We start from the raw sequence: 7,475 nt of genomic DNA, 5'->3' as shown, positions 1-7,475 counted from the left end.
TTATTGCATTAGATATCACTCGCCATTAATTATAGCATGAAACTTTTGTACTTTGATGAAAAGCATTTTAGCCAGCTCAGTTATAAATTTAAAACAGTCTTAAAACAAAAGTCACCTCAAGTTGTGGGTTGTTTTGGTTTTTTTCTCTATAGATCTGAACACAAAATAGCATTTTAAGTTTGGAATGACACAAAAGCGAGATTTTATAAAAGCTATTTTATTGCACACATATTCAGCTTTAGCGCTTACAGCAAACTAACAGTACCCATGGCAATTTTTTACGACAAACATTGTTGGCAGCTGGATTTCACTGCCACAGATACTTCATAGTTCATTTGGTTTAGTGGGGGGGTTCTTACTAATGATCAAACGCTGTTGTGAATCAACATGATCTAGTTTACGTTTCTGCTCTGTTTCTTTCGTTCGGATCATTTCTCCTCCCTTCTGTCACTGTAACTCACCACGCGGGACAGGAATGCAGCTGGCTGCAGAGCAAGCCTGGCTCTCCAGGAGCTGGTGGGTTCAGTCCCTAGGAAATCTGGGATGCCCACAGGACCTCGCACAGAAAAGTCACCTTCAGCCTAACTTCAGCAGGATGACCCACGCGGGTGAAGCTCATATCTAAATTTTCAAGCGGTTGTGGGATCAGTCTTCAAATTTCCAGGTGGAAGGGAGTCAGGTTGTGGTAATTTAAGTTGCTGCTCCTGGAGAACAGGGTATCAGCCCATGGCACCGATGACATTTTGCATTTGTTTGCAAAAGGGATTAAAGGGATTATTCCATTCCTGCTCTGGGCATGGTAACCTTACAGCCACCACTGCCAAGTACCCCAGAGAACGGGATTCAGAGCCTCTGCTCAGGTGAACAGTGGTACATCAATTATTAAATCCAGAGGGATTGCTAACATCCATTCACAAATGTACAGTCCTGAATCCACATGCACAGCACCAGCTGTACTGGCTCCCATAGATTGCTAAAAAGACTGAGAGAAGATATTTTGCTTTCCTTTCCCAACCCCTCCAGGAGGAATTAAGGGTAGCCCAGTACTTAAACTATTCTCATAAGACCTGGGGGACCAAGGTTTGGCTCTTGTCCTGCCAAAGGCTCTTGCTTTGCCCAGGGACACAAGAAAAACACCCACCTTCTCAGAGGTATGGTGGGAATCCGCTCAAGCTTAAAACAGATAAGCTGAGGAGTCAAATTCCCATGACGGTCAATGCAGATCTGGCCCCTGAATTCTTGTCCTTCATGTGCCTGGAAATGGCCCTCAGGAAGATTTGCTCTGTAACCCTCCTGGAGACAGAGGTGGAGCTGACCAGTTTGCAGTTTTCTTGGATCCTCCTTACTCCCTTTGAGGACGAACTTAACATTAGCCTCTTCCCAGTCATTCGGGACCTTCCACAACCACTGCCACCTTCCAGAGATGATAGAGAACAGTCTCGCAATGACATCAACCAGCTTCCTCAGCATCCTTGAACACACCCCATCTAGTCCCATGCACCCATGTACGCCCATTTTCCTTCAGTAGTCCCTAAACTGCTTGTCTCCTGCTACAGGTAGCACCTATCTCCTTAAATTCTGCTGCTAGGCACAGAGATAAAGAGGCTTGACAGCAAGCCTTGCCAGTCATGACAAAGAGCACCTCTGCTTTTTCCATGCCCTTTGTCACTAGGTTGACCAACCTGCTCAGCAGCAAACTAGTATGTTCCCATTTTCCCTTTTCTGTTGATTTACTTATAGAAATACTTACTCCTGCCCTTCACACGCCTTACCAGTTTCATCTCACTTTTGGCTTTTTGAATTTCATCCATGTCGGACCATATCTGAGATCTGAGGACAAGTGACATTCCCCAGGACTCATCAGCACCTGTAAAAACAGATGTCATTGTCACAACTCGACTGTTGCTTGAAATGGTGACCATTTGCTTTTTGACACGAAAGTGAGAAATTGAAGAAAAACAGTCTAATTGCTCTTTTAAGGCAGCCTGTTCCTTCCCTTCTGCTTAGCCAGTTAAAACCTCATTTGACAATCTGAGAGTTTAGCTCCCAGTGCTCTTGCTTAAAATATAACAGATGGCCTCTAATAAGTAAATTGAAAAGTGCAAATAAGGTTAAAACAATTTTTCTTTATTGAATATCATTAACTTCAAGGCTGTCCACTTTAAAATGCTAATTAAACTTCACTTCCTTTTGCAGGGTTCTAGTGAAGAAAGATTGCCGTGGGGTAAATTCCTCTTGTTTGTAGAGGACTAGCCCAGCAAACTGATAGCAAACGGGGCCATCACACGTTCTGAGCTTAAGAAGCGGAGTTGGAAGCTTTTCCTTTATTTTCCCCTTCCAGACTAGCTCCTTCCCACAAACCAAAGTCAAGAAGGAAACTCAAAAGAGGTCGAGTGTGAAACCCCGCTCTGCGCACATGGCAAACAACAGTTTCTCAAATGGTCGCTGCTCGTCCAAACCAAATGCAGTTTCAGCACAGCCTTTCTGACACCACGTTACACCCTGCAAAAGGTCATGCTGCAGGCATGGGGCTTTACAGTCCTGGCACCACACACAGAGTACAAAAGGTTCATCAGCACCTTGCCCCCACCTTACTCCTAATTTCCAGTTCAAATTTATTCCCAATCAGTAGTGACACTTGCTCACAAGCCAACATTGTCTTTTGGCTGGAATAGCTTTTCCCTTGCTCTTTACTGCCAGCCTGAAGGATTTTGACTAAATGATGGTATCACCTCCCAGCTTCCACTTGCTAGGCAAAGCAAGCTAAGCTTTTAGTCTCCTCTCCTAGGACAGCCTTTCCCTTCCCCTGATCAACATATCAGCCCTCTTCCTCACTTGTTCCAGTTTTAATTTTTCTTTCTTGAACGCAAGAGAGCAGATGTGCAAATGCCCTCTTGTATGAGGCGATGCCCCCATCTCAGCTGGAAAGACACACGGGTAAACTCAAGGTTAACGGAAAGGCACACAGGTAAGGTCAAGGTTAATGGAAAGACATACAGGTAAGCTTAAGGTTAACACCTTTTACCTTTTTCACGGCCAGGTCATACTCCCAGTTTCTAGTCACCATGTAAAAAAACCTAACACGTTGAAATCTTTCACCTCCTTTACTCCTGCTGAAGGTTGAGCTCCCAGCCCAATACAGGTCCCAGAGGCACCACAACTCATGACAGAGTCATGCAGACAGCCAAAGACAGCCTCATGTTCAACTAAAAGCGACAGGTGCGATGCAGACAGCTTTTTGGACAACAGACTCAGGACAACAGCACACCATCGGGAGCAGGGAGCTCTGGGTGCTACCCCTGCCTGGTGGGTTTGACCCCAGGTCCCAGTTTGCAGACCTCCAGTAGGCTGCAGGAAGCTCAGGGAGGAAGCGGTTACCATGTCTCTCGTGATCCTGGGCTGCTGTAAAGGAAAAAAGCAGGATGCATCAGGCCAGAAGAAAGGGAACCTGACTGAGTACCTGGGCCTCCCCACCAAGCAATTCCCGAGTCCAGATGCATTCTCCTTCCCCCTCTAAACACATGATTCTCACTCATCTGAGAAAGCTAATTAACTTTGTCATTCAAAGATTCAGAGCATAAATTACAAAATGCAGAACTTGCCATAAATTACCCATGCAGCCTCACCTCAGTGATTGCCCACCTAGACAATCTGGCTGAACATTAGCAACACTTACCCCAAAATAGTCATGCTACGGACAACCCAACACTGCCTGTCCAGTGACGCTGAGCTACAGCAACATTTCTGGGTCAAGGAGAAGGGAAAAAGTTTCTTGACATTTACTCTGGCCTTTACAAGAAGCACTTGCCCCATGGTGGCTCATCTCCTTCAGTATGGAAGGCCATGAATGATGAGGGTTGACTACCAACAGGGAGGGGCAGTCGTTAGCAACACTTGTTTAACCGGTTCATTTATAAAGTGTGCCAAAACCACACACAACGTAGATCAAAATGAAAAATCTGTATTCGCTGGGCAAACAGCAAAATGAGTCCGTGTTGAAAGGCTTTTGGGAGAGTCTGCTGTGCTGCAAACGTGGTGAGATGGAATCAAACGAAAAACAGTGGCCGTTATCTTCGGAGCCAAGAATCACTCTGAGGAAACAAAAGAAGAAAAAACAAAACCAAAACACTTTCACAGAAAAGGAGGTCTTGAAATACAGCTTATTTGCTTGTTCATTCAGTTGAACTGCCTGACTAAATCACACATTGGATTAGCTGCATTCACTGTCTTCTCCTCCCTCTGCTTCAGCAGGCATCTCTTCCAGGGGACAACAATGGCGAGGACCAGAATAATTAGACTGAGAAATGGAAATTGGGAAAACGTATTGTTGCCTTTCAACAATATCTTTCTTAATCAAAAGGGTACTTCTGCTATGTGCAACTGTCCTCAAGTAGGGTAAGAATCTAGCAAAGCAACGATACCAGGAGCAACAGGGGAATATCCCACCCTAACCTAACAAGCTACAGCAGCAGTGTGAAGAAACACTTTCAGGAGGCATAAGCTGTGATATCAAAGTTGTGTGAGAATCCTTTGCTTCTTAGTTGTTTTCTGCAACATGTATTATTTTAAGATAGAAGTCCTCAGCTAAGAAGCAGCTCTCTTTCTGCTCCGTTTCTCTGACTAAGCCCTTCTGTTACACAGCATGGCCTACTATTTTTTAAGGAGAATTCAGTCTTCCACTACACCTTTATTTAACAGAACTTGAACAGAGTTGAGGTTTCAGAAGGGTAGTGCATACATGTCAGTCAGTAAATATTGTCTCTGAACAGCGAGTTGAACAGACCTCTCTTTTCCTGCGCAATGCTTGTCTAAGTCTTAAGGGAGCTGTCTTTCACTGGGCTGGGGTACTGAGCTTGCAGGCATAACACAAACACCTGAAAGAGTCCAGCTTGAAGGGATAAACACAAGCAAGGGCATGCAACAAAGGGACAAAAGGCAAGAACGTGTGGCATCCCTCAGGGGTCTGTACTGGGACTGCTGCTGTTCAACATCTTTGTCAGAGACATGGACAGCGGGATCGAGCGCACCCTCAGCAAGTTCGCTGGTGATACCAAGCTGTGTGGAGCAATCAACATGCTGGAGGGAAGGGATGCTGTCCAGAGGGGCCTTGACAAGCTTGAGAGGTGGGCCTGTGCAAATCTTCTGAAGTTCAACAAGGCCAAGTGCAAGGTCCTGCCCGTGGGTTGAGGCAACCCCCAGAATTAATACAGGCTGGGTGAAGAATGGATTGCGAGCAGCCCTGAGGAGAAAGGCTTGGGGGTGTGATGAAAAGCTCAGCATGGTCTGGCAGTGTGCCCTTGCAGCCCAGAAAGCCAACCCTGTCCTGGGCCACATCAAAAGAAGTGTGATCAGCAGGTCAAGGGAGGGGATTCTCCCCCTCTACTCAGCTCTCCTGAGACCCCACCTGCAGTACCGCATTCAGCTTGGGTTCCCCAACATAAGAAGGACATGGACATGTTGGAGCAGGTCCAGAGGAGGGCCATGAAGATGATCAGGGAGCTGGAGCACCTCCTTTGTGCAGACAGGCTGAGAGAGCTGGTGTTACTCAGCCTGCAGAAGAGAAGGCTCTGGGGAGACCTTATAGCAGCTCCCAGCACCTAAAGGGGCCAACAAGAAAGCTGGAGAGGGGCTTTTTATAGGGGCATGTAGTGATAGGACAGGGGGGAATGGCTTTAAACAGAGAGAGGGGAGATTTAGATTAGATATTAGGAAGAAATTCTTCACTGTGAGGGTGGTGAGATGCTGGCACAGGCTGCCCCGAGCAGCTGTGGGTGCCCCATCCCTGGCAGTGCCCAAGGCCAGGCTGGACGGGGCTTGGAGCAACCTGGGCTGGTAGAAGGTGCCCCTGCCCATGGCAGGGGGCTGGAACTAGATGGTCTTTAAGGTCCCTTCCAACCCAAACTGTTCTATGATTGTAAGAATATAAGTAATAAAGCTCCCAATCTATGTCTGCTGGATATCTCCATGTAAGTGTAAGAGAGGACTGTCTGAAGGGACCTGGGGAAGTCAAGCTCATGGATTTGACAGTAAAAACAGGTAAGTCCTGGAACAAGAAAGCTTTCTATTTGTACAATGGTAACTGGTGACAAAACTCACCTCCAAAGTTGAGACCAGCTTTCAATCAAGTCTTCAGAAGTTTTAGCACAAGAAAAAAAATTGGCTTTTTCTGTTCTCTACACCACTGCCTTTCTACTCAGCAGGGAGAAATGGCTCACTCAAGAGACAAATCACCTGATCTGCTGTAGACATCTGCCATAAGATAAGATGAACAGCCAGAAACTCTTCTCCCTTGTGGTCCTCTCCTTTGATTATAAAAGGAGCCCATATGATGGCAGACACAGATGTCCACACTGGCCAGGTGAATCCCACACCTGAGTGACCAAAGACTTCTGTTTGCCTGATTAGATGCCAAAAGAGAAACAACAACCAGATGGATGCCTTACAAAGTACTAAGGCACAATACACCAAATAGAAGCAGAGCTTAGCATCTTAATGAAGAACATATCACAAATACCTGCCGTATAAAGATCTTAGAGCAAGAAACATTGTATACAATTAATAATATCCCCAGTTGTTCTAATGAGCATGCTGATGCATCAATGGATGAGGCAATTTAGTGAAAGACTGAAATCAGAGATCACAGCAGTATTCATAGGCAGTGACGGCCGCCCCTTCGCCCTTGCCCCTCAGCGTATGTGTTCCAAGAACCCTGGACAAAATCAATGAGTTCCCACAATGAGACATTCGCAGAAGTCCGGGATCACTGCAGAAGCATCACTGTTTGTCAAGGCCAACTTTAAGAAGCAACAGAGAAGAACAGGTAAAGCAATACGACTCCTGGGGCTGGATTTCAGCCCAAAACAAGTTCACTCAGCAAAGTGTCTCTTAAAAGAAATTAGCATCCCGCAGAAGCAGAAGCAGCTAGCAAGGCAAACCATGTACAAGAAAAGGATGTATCTGCTGCAGGAGAGGAAAAAACGGTTCTAGGGAAAAGAACAAACCTAAAAATCCTACACTCTGGTAATGTAAGCTTTAATGACCAAAAGCTAAACCACTTGAACCAGATAACCCAAGAGGCTTGATCTAGGCTGTAACCAAAGCACAAAAGGTAAGCAGGGGCTGTGAATACTCTGAATATCCCAAAGATGTCCTACTCACACACTTCAGAGACATTCTCAGAAAAAAGCAGGTTACCAAAAAATGCATCCACAGTTCTTTCGTCTCGCACATCACACTATGATTTTGACCTGCACAAAAAGAAATAACAAGGTAAGATCCTTTGGAGCAGATATGATTTTGTACCGAATTTGCACAAGAGTAAAACACTACCTAAAATTTTAAGCCATGTGGAATCAGAACTAGAAGCTACTCCGAAGATGACTTCGGAGAAGCTTCGGAAATGCTCCTCATAGGATAGCAATCCGCTGGTGAGTGAACATCCACCCACCTGATTATCATCCTGAGCGATACGTTTG

General features: G+C 45.7%; 1 long non-coding RNA gene across 1 annotated transcript; it reads right to left on the bottom strand.

Moving 5' to 3' along the window:
• Positions 1-201: 201 nt before the first annotated feature.
• On the bottom strand, positions 202-5,372 carry LOC121086447. The gene is made up of 2 exons (XR_005827369.1): positions 1,751-5,372; positions 202-1,414 (listed from the first exon to the last, which is right to left on the bottom strand). It is a non-coding gene; the product is annotated as an uncharacterized LOC121086447 (long non-coding RNA).
• Between the last annotated feature and the right edge of the window lie 2,103 nt (positions 5,373-7,475).

Source organism: Falco naumanni, chromosome 4 (genome assembly GCF_017639655.2).
Source record: "Falco naumanni isolate bFalNau1 chromosome 4, bFalNau1.pat, whole genome shotgun sequence".
NCBI lineage: Eukaryota > Metazoa > Chordata > Aves > Falconiformes > Falconidae > Falco > Falco naumanni.
This window is presented reverse-complemented; position numbering and strand designations above follow the sequence as displayed.